Raw genomic sequence first — 20580 nt, forward strand, 5'->3', positions numbered from 1 at the left:
TAAAGGAGAGAATTCTAGGACAGTAAGACTGAGAGTATTTATTCTCCTTGAGCCATGTACAAATGAGAGACAGAACAGCCACACAGGGAAGTGGAAGCATCACAGCTGATTCCATCTTGGTTTTATAGTACTGTAATAAAAACAGGAATTGGCATTTAGTGTGTGATTTGTAAAACTGTGTTCCAAGGAGACTTACTCCTCTAGGGAGATGCCTCAAGGCATGCTGGGGGAAGCAAAATAACACAGGTCTGGGTTCCTATGGCAGACACTGTTGGTTGTTTTCCCAACAGGCATTTCCCTTTTTCTATCCTGAGAGAACCCCGAATTTCAATATGACTAGCCCCAGGGAATAACATATTGTTTGTTTAAACCAGTGCTTCGCAAATGTTCATGTGCCTACAAATAAACATGGGATCTTGATAAAATGCAGACTCATAAGTATTTCTAACAAGCTCCCAGGTGATGCTGACATCAATTAGTCCACAGATCACACTTTAAGTCCTAGGTTCTAAACCAATGATTCTCAAATATGATTGTAGGGAAGAATCACATGGGTGGCTCCTGCTTTCATTGGTTAAGCTTGGAGTCAGTTATATATAAAAGAAAAAGATCCAATGTGATTTAAATGTGCATGGTTTCCAGCAATACGGGAAGGTCTATATTTTTTTGCCTCTTATTAACACGTGAAGCGCCCAGTCAGTCACCGGTGACTGACACTATACTTTCCGTCGGGAAGACAAACAGGCTGGGTGCTTAACGTGTTAAAGTTGACTAGGAAAATCAGTTCTGGTCAATGAGATATAAGTGGAAGTCTACCAAAGGAATTCTGGGGAACATTTTCTTTCTTGATAAGGCAGTAGTGCAAATGAAAGTCCCTGCTCTCTTCTTTTTTAAGGACTATTATAGGTAAGTGAAATGTTTGGGGGTGTGGGCTTCATCTTGTGCTATGTAAGAGAAAGTGACATCACAACACACTGAGAGGATGGCGAGAGGAAATGCAGAAAGAGCCTCTCGCTTTCCTGATGCTAATTAACTGCTACAACAAACCTAGAAATATCTACTGTTTCAGTCACTGTTGCTGAGTAACAAGCTATCCCATGTTTAGTGACTTAAAACCACAGCCATTTCATCATGCTCCCAGTTCTGAGGGTCAGGAATTTAGTCAAGACACAGTGGAAATGAATTGTCTCTGCCCTCTCCTGTCTGGGGCTTTAGATGTGAAGATCCAAATACCTGGAAGTGGCTCAAACAGCTAGGGAATGAAGTCATCTGATGGTATCTTCACTCACATATCAGACATGTGGGCTGAGAAGACAAAAGCTGGGCTCAGATGAGATTGACCAGAGAGCACCTCCACATGGCCTCTCCATGTGGCTTGGGTTTCCTCACAGAACGGTGACTTGTTCAGAAAGAAAGTGTCCTGAGAGAGAGAGCATTCAGAAACCCAGCTTTTCAGGAGAGTTTCTGACCTTGACCTGGAAATCACACAGTATCACTTGGGCCACATTCTATAGCAGTGATGGCGAACCTATGACACGCGTGTCAGCACTGACACGCGTAGCCATTTCTGATGACACGCGGCCGCATGCTGAGGATGAAACATTTGCTGCTCCTGAGGATGAAACATTTGCAACTAGAGTCTTGGAGTTAGTTTTTTCCTCAAAGTGACACACTACCCGAGTTATGCTCAGTTTTTTGGTGAAGGTTGACACACCAAGCTCAAAGGGTTGCCCATCACTGTTCTATAGTCACAAAGGCTAGCCTAATTTAAGAGGGCATTTAGACATCACATCTTGGTGGGAGAACAGCAATGCCCCACTGCAGAAAAGCATGTGGGATGGGTACTATTACTGCAGCCATATTGGCAAACATAAATGTCTACCTCTATGTCCAGACTTTTTATTAAGACAATTACTACACATCCATGTTTTTGAAGCCACTGTCAGTTAGATATTCTGTTTCTGTAGCAAAAGAATTCTAACCAATAGAGTTCCTTACTCCAACTTCAATGAATATTAGCATTTTATCACTTGCTTTGTATATTTAGACTAGTAGGAGATCTGTGGGTGACAGGGGAGTGATAGCATTAGACATGATGTAATATGAAAGAGATAGGGATGTGTAATGTCTTGGCCTTTTGAGCAGCTGGGCAAGGTCTGGGGCAAACCAGCATCCTGAGCAATGAGCAATCTCCATGAGGTGGGGAAAAAAAAAGTTTGGGAAAAATTACCATTGAGTAGTAGTCTTCAAACTCTGTTCACATGTTCTTTGAAGAGTTTTGAAAAATTACAGACACTCTTTCTCATTTTTAAGCTACCTAAAATTTTCATTATGAGTTTAACGAATTGCTACACTACTCTTGTCCCTTACACACACACACACACACACACACACACACACACACACACACACAGCAGCTGGGAAAGACTGGAAACCCCATTGGTTTATGGTGCCCGATTAATCATTATATGAAGCATTTCTTTGTTGGTGTCTCCCTGGTGAGGTTTTTACACCCTGAGGCAATAGACCAAAGTAAAATTTATAAGCAAGGGATACACTTTCTCTTGGAAAGGACTGTGGTAGAGAGACCCTATAATATATCTTCCAAACGTGAACATTTTTTAGAATAAAAGGGGACACTATTAATAAGTGCTCTAGGAAATAAACATAAACCATAGAAATGGAGATATATGGTGACTTTAGCTACTGGAATACTAGTAAGTTATCAGACCAATCCATTTATAAAAGAGCATTCATGGAAGCTGAAGATCTGGCTATTACTTCATTTTCAGTACTCCTTGAAAAGTTTTCAGTAGCCCCTAGGAGTTTGTGCAGACCTGTAATTAAGCTAATGTTTAGCCATTCTAGTTGTTTCAAGTATTAAAACATTTTCACACAGGTTAGTATACAGAATAACAGTAGTTGGGATAACCATTAAAATAATCAATAATCTAAATGCCAGCATTTGTGCTTCATTTCAGAAACCACAAACAAGCAAAGTGTGACTCTAAGACATCTCTGTGGCGTGGGCATTGGAGCACAGAGCTAGGATTCTGTTTTAGAGGACTTGCTATTTATTTTCAAAGATAGTGGGTAGCCTTGAAGCATAAAAGTCCTTATTTAGGAGAAAGGAGAGGTGCAACCTATCCCTACCCCTTCTATAAACCTCCAAAAATATGCTTGTCCCTGCCCATGGGGAGGAGTAAGGTCTGGGTTCAGGAAGCAGCTAGTAAGTTACTGGGTCCCATGGATATAGACAGTTGCCATGGACACAGACAGCACATGCCTTCATTGTGAGACAATGTCCCCTCTGATAGCTTTGTGAACCCTTGTTTTATATGACAACTTAACTCCCGATGGAAGGCAGCTGTCCCTGTGCTTTGTAAACATGTTTCTAGAGAGGGACTTTTTCTTGGAAATCTGTTCAGGGACTAAAAGAGGCAGTCCTCTAGAAAGATGGTGCATCCCCTCTTTCCCTTGCAGATTTATTTCTATCTGGCTGGGTATCTCAGTTGGTTAGAGTGTTATCCTAATACTCCAAGATTGTAGGTTTGATCATTGGCCAGGGCACATACAAAAATCAACCAATGAATGCATAAACAAGTGGAACAACAAATCACTGTTTCTTTTTCTTCTATCTCTCTAAAAATCCATCAGTGGGAAGAGAGAGATGGAGAGAGAGGGAGGGAGGGAGGGAGGGAGGGAGGGAGGGAGGGAGGGAGGGGGAGAGAGAGAGAGAGAGAGAGAGAGAGAGAGAGAGAGAGAGAGAGAGAATTTAGCAATCTAGCACCAGCTGCCCACTCTTCCTCCCCTACCTGCCTACTCTTCTCTTAAAGGAGAGATAGAGCCTTAGCAAAAGCCTCCACTACCTCTAGGCAGCATCAAACTGTGCTCATACTCCCATTACTTTTTATATTCTTTCTCTCTTCTCTTCTCTTCTCTTCTCTTCTCTTCTCTTCTCTTCTCTTCTCTTCTCTTCTCTTCTCTTCTCTTCTCTTCTCTTCTTGTATTATTATTTTTTAAAATCTCTTCTCTTTTTTAGCCATTTTGATTTTGTCTTCGGTATGAACTGTGCTCTACCTGGTAACTGCCTGTGGTTGGCACAAGCTGTCTCCCAATGAGCATCTGTGGGGCACAGAGGCATACTGTGCTTCCTCACCAGAGAAAAAGCAAATACCGTATTTTCCTGCGTATAAGACGACTGGGCATATAGAAGATTTTCCTGGGTTAAAAAGTCGTCTTATACACTGGAAAATACGGTAATACACAGGGTCCTGGCCTCAGCAGTGAGGATCAGATAATCCCCATCAACTGTTCATCCTTCCCCACTTCCCCTCTCCCTCTGTCCATCTCTCTAGGGTCACTCAAATGATAACATCATTCAGGTCTGAGAAGAAAAAGGCACAAGTGAGAAGATGCAGAGCTATTGGGCAGTCCAATGAACCCCATTCTTTTAGGATTAACTCGATCCCCAGTCACTAAATGACTCTCAATTCATAGGAAGTTGTGGAAATTTAATGTAGTTCCTCATGTCAAGTCATGAAGCTAGCAAGGTTATGAAGCTAGCAAGGTTATCGTTTAGCTGCTGATGAAAGTATAAAATGCAAGACCAAAACCAGTGCACTAGTCAATATAGTATTTGGAAATTATTAGAATGATTTTGTGAGTGAAATGTTATAAAAAATGACTAGGTAAGAAATTTACATGATATTTACTTCCTTATATGATAAAAAAGTATGGTATATTTAATATTTGACTTATATTATCAGTTATATTACTGTAGTACTTGAATATTACTTTTTGCCATTTTATACCCCAAGTTGAAGAGGCTGCCTTCGATGCCTGGACATGGTTTCTTCATTTACTAGAGCATTTGATTAAATATGAGGAGAGTTTGAATAACTTTCTCTTTACTTTTTCAAGGTATGTATTGGAATGATTATCAAGGTGATAGTTATTTCATTTCAGAAGTAGAAAAATCATGTGTTTCAGAAAAATCAAACTTATATTAATGAATTTCAATAATTCTGAATTGCCACAGAGCAGTGATTTTCAACCTGTGTGCTGCAATAATTTTTAAAACATGTAATACCTATTTAGTCAGGGGCACTGACCTCTTTTCCCAAAGACTATAAAATTAAAAAATGACAACAGCCAACACAACAATAGCCAGCTGGTGTGAATGAATCAAAATTATACGTATTTTTTTGTCAGATTGGCACACACAATATATTTTTGTGTGTGCCACAGGATTTTAGTAATTAATTTATGTGTGCCTTTAGATAAGAAATCATTGCTGTAGGTTATCCATTTCAGTTTTCTATCACTCAAAAAACCCATCTCACCTTATCTCCCTCATTAGGAAGTTTCACCAGTTTCACAAAGCCCTAAATAATTACCTAATGTCTCAAAAGTTAGCCACTGAATCACTGGATATTATGATTGTTGTACATAGGCTGAACCATAGTCCTCCCAGATGTCCACGACCTAATTTCCGGATCCTGTGATTGGCACAAGCTGTCTCCCAATGAGCATCTGTGGGGCACAGAGGCATACTGTGCTAAAATGGCCAAAGGGACTTTGCAGATGTCATCAAGCTAAGGAACTTTAGATTGGGAGGTTATCCTGGCTTATTTGGGTGGGCCTTTAAATGTAATCACCTGTCTTTAGAAAAGAGAAACAGAGAGAGGTTTGACCACAGACTTAGAAGACAGTTTGAAGATGGAGAAGAAATGGATTTGAAGATGCTGTGCTGCTGGCCTTGAAGACGAAAGAAGGGCCCAGGAGTGACAGTTTGCAAAGAAGGTAGCTCTAGAAGCTGGAAAAAGCAAGGAACAGATTATCCCCCTAGAGGCTCTCGATGGAGTGTGGCCCTGCCGACACCTTGATTTCAGGTTCTAACCTCCAAAACAGTAAGAGAAACAAATAAATGTGTGTTGTTTTAAGCCCCCGAGCTTGTGGGAATTTGTTACAGCAGCCACAGGAAACTAATACATTGTTGTACAACAGGGCTCTGAGAAATCCTTACTTGGTCAGCGAGAGGCATCACTGTATGCTGAGATTTCTATATGCTACCAATTTCAAGTTCACTAACCGGACATTCATGGGGTATCTGGATTCCTCAGTAGCAGGGGAATGGAAGCAAAAGGAAGCCGCTTGCGTCACATATACTGACTACACAAACTTCACATTGGCTGACACCTTTATAACCCCAGGAAATTAAAGAGCTGGAAATCTTCAATCAAACTAGTAACTTAGAGAAAAGGGCCAGAGTCTCACAAGACTGTCAGACCATTTATAGTTTCATTAGAAGCTACTAAATTATATGACTCAAGAAAATCACTGGCAATCTATTCAGACAGGAATTCCATTTCTGTGGTTTTAACCACAAAACCTCTGTGGATCTTACACTGCATCACAACTATGGAATCTACTCTCACATTTTGGAGCCCAAATATCTCTCTAGTAATTGGCTTGCCATATAGATCCAACTAATAATTATGAGGTAACCACCCTTTTGAGATGTTGTCATCTTAACCCGGCTCTCAAAGTCCTCCTATACTGAACCTCTGGCCTATTTTCAGATAGTATCATTCCTTTTACAAGGTGGTAGGAAACTTAAATGAGCACTAATCTTGGAGTCAAAAGTTTATTTCCATCTGATTAGGCATGGGAGGAAAATCTGAAAGAAATGTTTAAATGCTGAAATAATGGAAGAATGTCAAGTAAGCTTCAAATTGATCCTTAGAATATACTTGAAATCAAAAGTACAACACCCGTGACTATTAATATAGATTTTTCCTATTGTTTCCTTCTACTTTCACACTTGACTCAATTCACTCTCAGCGGTGTGACAAAAGGAAGTAACAGCTTCTAGATTTTAAATTATAAAAATTGGCTAGACATCCTGTAATTATTCCAGTGGTTTTTAAGACAGGATAGAATCTATTATTCATTCCTATCCCCAGACCTAAAGCAAGTATCTTATAAATAAAAGTACTTCTCTAAGGAGTAACATGAACATTTGAATGAAGTGATTACAAATAATTCTACCTGGGGTACAATCATTATCCTCAACATGTAGATAACAACACAAGGACTCAGTGGTAAGGAGCAATATAATACAATAGATACCAACACTTGTTGGAGACAAAAACCATTTGAATCTCGGGCCCCTTTACTGGCTATAATATTGAGCAAGATAATTAATTTGTCTGAGCTTCATTTTACTAATCTTTAAATTGATGACAATAACAGCAACTACCTCCTAGGGCTATGGTGAATATATATCTATATTTTACCCTTCAACAACTTGGGGATCAGAGGCCTCACCCTCCTACTCAGTTGAAAATCTATATACAACTTAAGTTGGCCCTCCACACCATGGAATCCCAACCCAAGGTAGAAAATACACATAAAGTTGTTTAGAACAGAGTTTGGAAAATGTGTTCCATAAATATCAGCTACTTTTAGATGACCTTGAGGCCAGTAAGAATGTGAACTGAAATATTTCAATAAATTATACTTGTCATGACTAGCTTGACAAATAATGACTGAAGAAAAAGGTCAGGAACATTTTAGTAATGGAACTAGTTACCACAGAAAATTTTATTCAAAGTGTATGCAACTTACTTCTTTATTATGATGAAAAAAAGATGCATATATTTTGAACATCAAACGTACTAAGGGATATACAAGAAGAAATCTTCTTCTTACTGAAGAACTTCAGTCTATTATATGCAGATATACACACATACATGCATGTGTGTGTATGTGCATGTAATATTCTCCTAACTTGACTCCCTAAATTCCTTCTTGTTCCTCTACCAGAAATTCTAGAAGCCAGAGTGAGTCCCAAAAGAATTGCATTATCCTACCTAATAAAATAGTAATATGCAAATTGACCGCATCTTTGCTACGCCCAAGCCACGCCCACCAGCCAAAGCCACGCCCACCAGCCAATCAGGGCGAGTATGCAAATTACCCAACAAAGATGGCGGTTAATTTGCATACGCTGAGGGAGGGAGGAGTGAAAACTGAAGACAACTTAGAAGGAAGAGGGAGGAAAAGCGGAAAGCAAGGTGGCTGCCAGAGGGAAAGCCCGGGTGGGGCGGAGCGGGTTAGAGCAGGGCGAGTGGCAGTGGTGCGCGGGTGCAGGCTCAACGGCCGCAACATCGGCGGCAGCAGCAGCGCACGCGGCCGCAGCAGCCGCTTGCAGGATTCTTCCTGCAAATGGGCTACTAGTGTCCTATAATTTCCCTGCTTAAAACCTTCCAATGGTTTTCCATCATCTACACTAAAAAAAAAGAGAAATATGCAAATTGATCATTACTTCACAACACCCACCAGCCAATCAGGAGTGAGTATGCAAATTAACCCGACAAAGATGGAAGTGGCCCCGCCCCCCCAGCCGCTCCGGGCCTCTGGGCAGCACGCATGCAGGCGTGGAGCAGCCGGGCGGGGCGGGACACCTGCTATGAGGAGGAGGACGGGGGGCAGAGGGAGCTACAGGAGCGGCACTCCAGCCAGAGCGAAGACAGAAGGCAGTGGCCAGAGCGAAGGCCTGGGTCCCCGGTGCCGGAAGAAAACTGGTGCCCGCAGCCAGGGGAAGGAAGGCCTATTGCACGAATCTTCGTGCAACGGGCCTCTAGTATTTAAATAAAATACAAACTCCTTATTCAAGATTATAAAGTGCTACATACCCTGGCCTCCGCCTTTCCTTCTGACCATATCTCTCTGTTCTTTCTCAGCTAAGCTCCTGGCACACTGGCTTTCTCTCTGTGTGATGAACATTCAGGCTCATTCCTACCTCTGGTCCTTCTCACTGTTTCCTCTTCTTGGAATGTTCTTCCTCCTGAACTCAGCATGTTATTTCTCTTTTTCATTCAGATAAAACCTGGCCTCCTAAGTGAGGACTTGGCTGATCATACAACTTCAATAGTCACCCAGTCACTCTCTATCATTTCAACCGTTTTGAGTCTTTGCATAGCATTTAACATGACTGCATACTTTTCTGGTTTGCTTTGTCCTTTTTATTTATTCATATGTTTATTTATGTAATTACCAGGGTTTTTCCCCCTTAGAATAGAAGCTCCATGAGAGTAAGACTTGGTTTTGTTCACTCCTGTGCCTCCTCCACCAAGAAAAATGCTGGAATATAAAAATGCCTAATAATGCTTTCTAAATTATTGCTGTTGAAAGAATGGACAAATCAAAACAAATAAGGGTTATTTAGGTTCTTTTTCCGAGTAGTTTCAAAAGGTTACTAACACCGTCCTTGTGCATATATCCTTGTACATGTCCAATTAGATGCCAAAAGTTTAATTATTGAGTCAAAGGTATGTGCAATTTAAATTTTGACAGTTATTTCCAAATCACCTTTTAACAGAATTATGCCAATTTACATTTTGAGTGGATTCCTTGAGTCTTCTTTTAAGGAGTTTTTATGACATGATATTGGAAACACATTTCCTCCTCAATTTAGAAGCTTGGAACACTTTATAGTCCCATAACCTTGGAATGCAAACAGAATAGTCAAAGTGCAGAAGTCCATGGGGGCCTTGTAAATGGCTGAAGAACCCATGTCTGAAGTTACTGACAGTGGGAGGAGGTACTATGATAAGCATACATGACTTACTTTCAAAGGTCTCTCATTACCCAGGAGTCTTGTGTTTGGATTTTTCACAGTAAACATAGGTCTTCATATCAACATTTATTATGATTTTTTTCAAGTATGCAAGTGCAATTTACAGTAAAAAAAATCTTAGTAATCTTACTGGGACACCAAAAAAGATGAAGGCAGAAACAAGTAGCCTATTCTAAAAGGTTCTCAAATTCCATGTGTTTATTTCTCCCCATTAAAGGTTAATTTCTCTTGCCCTTTGAGTCATTTATGCCAACAACCCCAGAGTTCTGAGTAGCAGGAACTGGACAATACTCTACTGATGAATTTACATGTATATGTTAGTACCTGTTTAACTATAGCAACAAAGTCATTGATGAATTTGGGGACATACAGCCTCCATGGACTACACTATTCTATGTTGAAAGGCATCAACTCATTCTCAGTGAAAAGGCAACAACTAAATTCATATGAAACATCCCAGAGGACAACAGAAAATAAAACCAAAGACATACATACTTTCAGCCTCCACCCATCATTCTGAAAATTCTGTCAATGTGTTTCACCTCAAGATAACTTTAAATGAAACATCAATTTTTAGCACAGATCATCCAAACATATGTCATGTAAACACATAAGACACTCTCCATTGCTTACCTCTGTTACTCAAGAGCAGCATAATCTTGCCTTGGAAAAGTTGCCCAATTAATAAAGAGATACCCATTCTGGATTCAAAATGTACCGAAATAAAGCATTCACTTTTCTAAATACTGAAAACAGGATACTTACAGCAGGGTGTCCAGTACAGTAGGTGTAGCTGGCATGAGACTGGTAGTGCAAGCTTGCTCTTGGAAAGGAGTAGGTACTCCAGGCTGGTTGGCTGCTGTTCCACTGGGAGCTGAAGCCAGGGCTCATGGTCAGTCTTGACTTACTCGTTTGATAGGCTCTCACTGTGGAGCTGGACTATCAAGAAAAAAGAAATGCAATGTAAAGACAGCTCTGCATAGAACCCATGTCAGACAGACAGGAAGACACACACACACACACACAGCAGCAGCAGCAGCACACATTCTCTTGTATGATCATGGCGTAGAACTCAGCTGGTTAAAGGAAATGGCTGATCTCTTAAGAGGAGACATGACATGTTGTTCTGACTAGGATAAAAGTGTTTTCTCACTATTAGAATTTGGACTGGATCACAAAGCACAATTGATATTATTGAAAAGAGGGTTTTTTTCCTGGTTGTAACATGTAACTCCATCCTTCAGAAATGAGATATGTTTTAGAGGTGAGAGCAACAGTGATATATTTTTTAAAAATATATTTTTATTGATCTCAGAGAGTAAGGGAGAGGGAGAGAGCGATAGAAACATCAATGATGAGACATAATCATTGATAGGCTGCCTCCTGCATATCCCCCCCTGGGGACTGAGCCCACAACCCAGGCATATGCCCTGACCAGGAATCAAAATGGGACCTCCTGGTTCATAGGTCAATACTCAACTACAGAGCCATGCCGGCTTGGAAGCAGTGATATTTTAAGTTACATAAATTTCCTTTCACCACAGTATTCACATTAGAAGTTCACCATCAGCCTCATCAGAATGCAGTAAATGAAGATCACGTTATGATGGTTGGACTGAGGCATAGGTTGGTTCCTGACACTAAATGGTCTTCAAGTTCCATGAGTCTATTGCTCTCCTCGGGGAGAGAGCAGCACAAACCTGGACATACTCCAACATGTTGCCCTTTCACTACCGAAGACAGCAAAATGATGAAGGATTTGAAATTGTCATTTACCCCCAACTGGCTCTACCAATGTAATTACAAATAGAGGAATAGGAAACTATAAATCCATTTTCCAAATGTTAAATATATCTTCTTGTTCATAATTGTACACAGAGTGGAATGAACTCAAAACAAAACTCACTTGTATCTTCTGTCCATTTTTTCCCTCAGATGCCATGGCATATAAGGCATATAATAGTTTCTTTTCAGAGAACACTTTCTATCATCAAATTGCAATAGCTACTTATCCATGTAGCATAGTAACTTTCACAATAAATTCTATTTATAAATGTATGGACCCATGCCAACTCAATCACTGGGGAAATGTGCTAATCTCATTGCCATTATATTCAGGAAACCCAGTGGGGGAGAAACTTTTATCCGAGATTGTATTCCCCACTGGGCTAGAGTCTGATACCATTAGATACTTCGAGAAACAACTCTTATGAAGAAAGGTTTGGGCATCTTAGGGTAACTAAAAGAAGCAAGGCCTCAGCAATTCAAAGGCACCAGGCAGGGCAATTTCTCTCATAATATCCTCAAAGTATTTGGAAGGTGAAAAGAAAATTTAAATCAGTAATTTACTGTTAAACTACCTAAAAGATTTAACCCAAAAACTGGAGAACACAGCTTTGTTAAGGTAAACACATTTATTTGGTATCTGTTGCTACTCTCATCCCCATTATCACACAAACTATGTGTGCTCTCCAAGTGTTCAATAGTTCAATGGGATGTACGGGTAAAGCAAAACAAAGGTACATACTACTGCATACCTGCCTAAGACAAACCTGTGCTGGAGAAGCTATCGTGGACTTTTATAACACTAAGATATCTTGGTTCTAAGTATGGAAGCTTAGTATTGTATTTAAAAAACGCCCTATTATTTATAGCACATACACAGTCACTTCAAAGACTAAATAAGTCCACCCACACAACTACTTTTGGCCCCAAAAGTGTATTGGTTTCTGCTCTGCATCTGTGGTCACTTCTCACTCTCACTTGCTCAGTTGATTCTATAGGTAGCTCCTTCAATACTAGACATGGTTAGATTCTTTATTTTTAAATTGGCCCAGGGACCTTGAATTTCTTGGGAAAGCAGGCAGTATATGCATAAGTAAGTTGCTAAATACCCTAATCTCTTAGTTTATGTTCCCAAATAGCTTCAGTCTCTCAATGATTTTATTCATGGTGGTCTTCTTCACGCAAATTCTTTTTTCTCCCTTTTTGTCCACAAAGCTCATGCTCAAGTTACATCTCTTACCTGATCTCATTCCTGTTGCCTCTGGCTTATGGTGACCCTTGCCTTTGTGCTCTCACAGTGCAACTTAAACACTTTAGCATGTGATTGTGTTGTTTTGCTTTCTTCCCTATATATGTAAATTTCAGCTCTTCCAACAGACTGAGAGTCTAATGAGGTCAAGATCATTATCCTCCCCCACCTTTGAAGGCATCAACAGTGTTTATCCCCCAACATTCTATCATCTTTCCCTTTTCACTCCATGACCCTTCCAACTGCACATTCTTCTCCCACCTACTTGCTTATCTTTCTTTTTGTCCTCCCTACATGGGGTCTTTTGCCAGGGCTTAATCCTCAGTTCTGTGTTCTTCACTCTTTTCACTTCCTTTGTGATCTTATTCAGGACCAAAGCTTTAAGTATTACCTCAAAGAAGATGACTCTCAGATGAACTTTAACAAACTCTCTCCTAAATACCAGTTCCAAATCTTAAAAAATATCTGCTGGATATGGATGTATAACTGCCAATCGTCAAAAAGAGAACCAAAGTTTAAATTCTGTGCATAAAATTAGATGCATTAATTGCTTCACTCTAAAATGTCATTTCACCTTAATTTCTTTATTTATGGTATTTCTGACAATATTTTGAAAATAAGTGCCTAGAAGCTTTAGAATTACTTGGACTCATTTATCTGGTCAACTTTCCATTATCAGTGTTACCAAATTCTATTGAATCTTTTCAATAGTTCTTGAATTGATGCCATCTTTTCCATTCCCGTTACAACTATCCATTTTTAGGATTTTTCATTTGCATAAGTTATTAAAACTATTTTCTACCTGCCTGGCCAGCGTGGCTCAGCAATTGAGCATCAGCCTAAGAACCAACAGGTCACCAGTACAATTCCTGGTCAGGGCATATGCCCAGGTTGGGGGCTCAGTCCCCAGTTGGGGGTTTGCAGGAGGCAGCAGAATGGTTATGTTTCTTTCTCATCAATGTTTCTCTCTATCCTCTCCCTTCCATTCTCTCTAAATATCAATAAAAATATATTTTTAAAAACCTACTTTCTATCTTAAGCTTTGATTGATTCTCCACAATTACGCTACCTTAGTTTTTCCAGAAAGTGGATTTTATTGTGTTACTTCCTGCTAAAGAACGTTCAGTGTCTCCCCACTACCTGTGAAGAAAAGTCCAAACTTCCTAGTCTTTCATTTGAATCTTTTTAATGTGATCCTCACAAACATTGCAAGGCTTACTTTTGGTTCCTTCCCATATAACCTCAAGCTCCGGAGAGATTGCTATTCCAAATATCTCATGCATGTCCATGCCATTGTCATAAACCATCTACTTCCTAAAATGTCCTCCCCTCCTCTCAGTTCCCACTTCAACATCCCTAGCTTTTATAGAAAACCTATTCCAATGCTCAGACTCCAGCCCATAGGGACTTTGGCTTCTACTAGGCATGGACATTACTGATTTTCTGCCATATTCATCTGATCCTTTCATCATCCGGGTGGCTACCGAGGAAATCAATGCCTAACTTCATCAGTATAACTCATCAATGTCTTAATTAGTCTCACACAACAATTATTATGTTCCATCACACTTCTTTGGGGACAGGCATCACAGCTGTGTTTTCCAGAAGAGATCACAATGCAAGAACTTGAGTACAAGTGGTTCATTTTGGAAGTGATCCTAGAGAAAATCAGTTGGAAAATAGGAAATGTGACAGTCAATAAGTTTGCTTCACTGAATAAATTATTACTTGGAGAACTAAGGCTCAATTCCTTTGGGGGACTCAGAGTCGGTGTAGAACATGCTTCGGAGTTATTCTATTCAAAGTGAAAGAAAGTCAGGGTATTTAACCTCTGATTCCCATGCATCATTGGTGTGAGCTGCTCCTGGGAGCATTAATTCCCAGGCACTTCTGGCCTACTTCACCACAGGCCAAAAGCAAGTTCTCACTTAGAGAGTCTCAGGAGATTGTTACATGCTCTAGGCAAGTAAGTACCAAGAGGTATGGGCAAAGCATTGATAGCATGTGCTACTAAATGGACGACTCCCTGAACTTCTTTGTACCTGCCACAGAACCTTAGCTATTTGCATTTTCCTTTTGCATAATTGAGAGCAGGAGGTCAAATTGGCTTCACTTTTCTACCATTAAGAACTTGCAAAGACAAAAGAATATATTGGGATAGTTGATAAGCACAATGAAAAGGTGGTCAAAATCATTAGTCATCAAGGAAATATAAAGTAAAGCTACAATAAGGTACCAGTTCATACCCACTAGAATGGCTAAGACTGAAAAGACTGACAATACTAAATGTTGAGGAGGTTACTGAGGACCTCAACTCTCATTCGCAGTCCTTGGCAGGGTAAAATGGTATGAATCTTGCTACCAATTCTTATAAAATTAAATATACTTCCACCTATGACACAGCAATTCCACCTGCACTTATTTACCTAAAAGAAAATATATTTACTCAAAAATACATTTTAAGAATATGCTCAGTAGCCTTATTAATATTAGTCCCAAATCAGAACTTACTCAAATCTCTATCAACAAGATAATGTATTAAAAAATATTAGAGCACATTCATGCAATGGAATACTACTCAGCAATAAAATACAACAAACTTCTAATACGTACAATTACATGGATATATCTCAAGATTGTGCTAAATAGAAGAAGATCAGGAAGAGAAGAGTAGATATGGGTGATTTCATTTATATGAAGTTCAAGATGAGGAAAACACCTATAGTAATAGAAATCAAAATGTGTTTTCTGGGGGAGTTGAGGGGAATTGATTAGAAAGGGAAATAAGGTAATCTTCTAGGGTGATGGCAATCATCTTATTTTTGGTGGTCATTACATGAATGCATACATTTGCCAAAACTCATTAAACTGAATACGTGAGATCTGTGCATTTTACTATGTCTTAATTATTTCTCAGTCAAAGAAAACTATATTGCAATTGCACAAGGATGATTCTGAATTTTTCATCTCAAGATAGAGATAGCTTAGAAACTGAAGCCCAATGAACCAAAAATCCTAATTTTTTAGATCCCATAATTGGCTAATCCAAGTTCTGCCATATTTTCCCTCCTTGGCATGCCCTCTGAGAGCAATGCCAGGGAGCATCTAAGGGCCAAACGGCAGGCAGCCAGAGAGAAGAGCAAAGAGTCTGGATAAAGAGCCTCTGAATAAGCAAGAGCTGGCAGCATCATCTGGTGTCTGCCAACAGATCTGGGGGCAGGACTGTTGGAGCAAGAAAAAATGGAGCACAGCACACAGCAAGTACCCTGTCACACGCTTCCAGAAATTACAAAGCTCTATGGAACACTTGCTACTCTCTCTACTTTGTCAGCACTAGCAAACAAAAGGAAGCTAAAGGGAGGGGCAGAACAAAGCTGCACTAAGGGAGGTGGATGCACTGACGAGGAAGGGCATACCTAATGCTAAGATTTCTATACACAATTGAGTAAGTCTACAAGGGGATATTGAGACATAACACTTACATGCAACTTACTACTTATCAGACACTGATGGTCCCAGGTGTTTTATATTTGCACTGGGATGACTTGTGTATTACTCATAACAATTTTACAAGTAAGTTACTATGATTATCTTCATTTTATCAGTGAGGAAACGAAGGAAGAATGAACAGATGTTAAGAGAAAGGCTGGTTTGAGTGTTAAGGAGGAGGAATGGGCAGGGATAATTACAAAAATCAGGAGGGGAGGAACAGTCAAAGTGGATCAGAAAATGAGGAGAAATCAATTTTAATGTGTTATTGGTATCTGTGGAATAAGGTAAAAAGCAGTGGACTCTGCTGAGGCTTCTGAGAAGTTTTCAAAATGTCACCTAAATTGTCCACTGAAAGATGGGAGGCTGGAGTATTTGTGGGCTGACTTCTGTCTCCCACTGAGTAAGGGTTGGAGTCTAGGAAATGGTCACAGATAGCATTTCCAAGCTATGTGTAGACATGGGAGAGTGAACTTTCTTGGCATCAGAGGCAGCCCTGGGGAAGAAAGTAGGAAGACATATAGGTAAGCTCAGGTAGGATACTAGAAGTGCTTGGTGAACAAGAACTGTCCATGGTAGTTGCAGTTGAAATCAGCTGAGCCAGAGATGGTGTTGGGGGAATGTGATGTGGTAACTGGAGGCAGCTACTACAACCCACCTCTCCACCTCTCTGAGAATAAATATAAGGATCATAATCATAATAGCAATGTTTATAGGAAGCTTTCTGATATGTGTCTTTCATGCATTGTCTCTCTGAATCTCCCACACAAGCCAATGGCATAGGTGTTGTTATCCATATTTTACTAAAGAAACAGGGACACACAGAGTTTAGGAATCTTGCCTAAGGATACACAGCTAGTAAAGACACAGAGCTAAGAATTACACATTCAACATATGTAGAACAAAGGTTGATTATATGATTAACAACGTATCATCTCCAAAGAATAAGGCTTAGGGATGAACCACATACTCCACTCTGAAAGAGAGATTAAGAAAGACCATTATAAGGATACACTAATATCTATATATAAAAGCCTAAGCGACCTTTATGACTGGAATGACTGGAACGACTGGTTGACCAGTCACTATGATGCTCACTGACCACCAGGGGGCAGACACTCGGAGGCGCAGCAGTGATGGAAGGAGCGGGGGGGGGGGGGGGATGGCGGGGGGGGGGGGGGGAGGCGGGGAAACGCACGGTGGCAGGACACCCACAGCGGCAGCAGCAGCTGGCATCCTTTCCTTCCATGCTTGGCCCGGCAACCATAACCTCCTCTCCCAACCCCACCAGGGACTTCTGGCCCTGGGCTGGGACAAGAAACCAGGAGTGGGTGGCAGCAGATGTGGTCTTTCTCAGGGTGTCGAGGGCAGGCTCCCTCCTTGGGGCCAGCGGCCAACCTCCCGCATCCCTTCCCCCCCCCCCCCCCACCCCCCCCCCCCCCCCGCAGCTTAGCTGGCAGGCCCCAATTGGCCTGGCCTTAGTCAGCCCAACCTCAATTATCCTGGCCCAGATCAGCCCTAATTGCTGGCCAGGCTTAGGGACCCGACCTATGCATGAATTTGTGCACCAGACCTCTAGTAAATATAAAGCCAATGATCCAAAAGAGTACAAAACTGTTACGAGATGCAGGCATGAGCACCAGCCACTGTTAGGGAACAATAACATCTTTCCCTGTTGGCAATATTGTTATCACATGATAATGCACTAAAATTAACTCAAGTTCAATTATTAGTGATGACACCATAGCCAACACAAACTGCCCACATTTGTTTCCTTTAAAAGTTGCCCAATGAATCCTCCTCAGCAGGAAGTAATTGCAAGATGATTCTAGAAATACAATCAATACATTTATACTGATATTAGTTTAAGTATATTCCAATGGTAACCTAAAAATGCTGCTGAAGTTAGTCTTAAGGAGACTTTATATCCATTATAATAAACACTATTAAAATATATGGAATATGCTGCATATACTACCAGAGCAGAGACTCCTGTAATAACTACTGTGGTAAATGTGTTTTAACAGCCCAGCTAATCTTCCCACAGCTCCTGCTGAACACAGCATATTCCTATATAGACCTGGTTATTCCAGGAAACCTCCCAAGCTGAGTCACCAGGTAGTCAACTGACCCAACCTGGGCCAATCAGAGACTTCCCTGGAAATATGGAATTGCTATTCAATGACTCATAAATCTCCATTGGGCACTTGAATTAAGAAGTGGTATAAAGGAAGAACTGAGGTTTGGCTGCATGAATGTTGAAACAAAGCTCATCTGGGAAGATGTCAGGGAAGTAAAATTGAGAGTGAGGGGGGGAGGCAAGAAAAAGGAAGTAAGACAGTAACAGAGACAAGAGACATTCTTACATGAAGGAAATAGAAGGAACGTTTCAGTTCTGGATGACTTTTATAGTCTTTGGCTCCAGTCTCTTGCAACAGCTGGCTGCACTTCCTGACCCTGAGTTCCATACTATATTCCTGCATCCAAATACTAAATCCTTCCTTCCTGCTTAGGTGATGTGGAGTATAAATTGCAATTAAATGACCACTGACTATGCAAAGTGAAAGGAGCAGACATACAGAGAAAGCAGAGTTGAGAGAGCATGTGGTGCAGATGGAGAGAGAAACTGAATGCTTTTTGGTTCCCATAAGACCTGCCACATATTGCACAGGAATCCTGTGAACGCTTCCAGGGATTTCCCCTTTGCCTTCGCTCATTTGAGTGGATTTCTCTTCCTAACAACCCAATGGTTTCTCTGTGTCCATGGACCTTCTCTTTCACCCATAAACTGTATTTGCTGTTCTTCTCCTTAGGCTCTTAAATCAGCATTTCCAGTTGATATTAGAGATTCGTGACCCATGATTGAAGGTTTTAAAGTTGTTCTAAAGTAAGAACCATAAAAGTAAAGATGAAAAGTGTGAACCAAACATTACACATAAACGATGCCATTCTGGGTCAATTAGTTAGTGCAACACACTACAAAGTACACATAAGAAAGACCAATCAACAGATCAATAAATATATAACAAATTTAGCTTCTACTCCTAAAAATATAGTGTTGTAATGGTACCCACATCTTATTTCTTTGTTATTCCCTTTTGCCCTCATCATTTTTATTTTTAGCATCACATCACAAATATTGTGATAGGGGAGAATTAGAAAATGTTTACATACACATATACATGTGCACAGACACACACACATATATATGTACATGCATACCTAAGCACATGTACACACACATACACACATGCATTTAAGTCCCCACAATGAACTTTTTGGTAAGCACATGTCAACATGAAGTTCACCGAGAGGCTAAATGACTTCCTGTGTGTGTTTATTTCCCGTACTGCCCACGAGGAAGTCTCAAAAGAACAGTTTCTCCCCAATAGCTCTCAGAGTTCCGATAGGTTTTGCAGAGTTCCCTCCCCACCCTGTGCCCCAAGCAAAGGCTTCTCGCTGTGTGGTTTCTAAAGATTTCACTTAGAACCAGTTGCAAACAGAGCCTGAATGGACAGTAAAACCCACACCAAACCTCTCTTGCAGGACAAGTGGTGACTTTGTTCCTTCACAAAGGCCTGAGAGGGAAGCGGGAGAGAGAGAGACTGGCCCTCTGGTATAAGAAGCTTCTTTCAAATAAGTCCTTTTAAACAGATCTAAATCATGCCACTGGAGATGAAGGAGTCTGCACAAGGAAATGGGGAGAAATGTCTATGTCCTTACACCCATCTCCCAGAGGAACAGAAACAAGTCTTTTCTGAGTGACCTGTTATCTTCTATAACATTCCTCAGAGATGCGTCTCTCGCTTGGTTCTGCGCATACGCTTCTCTGAGGAAAAGGAGGCTTTTTCGATATGGTTATTGTCATTCCCCTGACATTGGAATGTCTTATTTTTTCAGCATTGCTTTTCTCATGACTTGTAAATATAAAGCATCTGCGTGAGCTTTTCTATCAGAGGCCCTTTTATAAAATAATCATAAACCATGGTGCTTTTTGGCATTTACATCTACTGTTACTGTCTAGCCTCAAAACTTCAAAAAGGAGAATGTTGTGAAACATTCTGTATGCTCTGCAGACATGGTTTAGGGCTCTTGCCAGCCACCTGATGCTCTCCCAGCTCCTACTGAAGCCAGCCCTAGACCAGCCAGGCAATACCAGGTGACTCCCCCACTTCCTAGTATTGGATTGGACCAGGAAGTCCCCAGACCCACTCTGACTGGTCAGATGCTCTCTCCCAGACACTGGGAACTGCCACTTGGGGTCTAGTTAACCTCTGTGAGGAAAGAGTAAAAAGGAGCTGTGTCCACTGTGAGGTACCAACTATTATAATGACTCATAGTACTTTGGAGATTGGAAAGAGGGTTTCTGGCATGAATGTGAATGGAGAGGAAATTTCACATTCTCTCAGTT

The sequence above is a fragment of the Cnephaeus nilssonii genome (assembly GCF_951640355.1).
Source record: "Cnephaeus nilssonii genome assembly, chromosome: 17".
NCBI classification, from domain to species: domain Eukaryota; kingdom Metazoa; phylum Chordata; class Mammalia; order Chiroptera; family Vespertilionidae; genus Cnephaeus; species Cnephaeus nilssonii.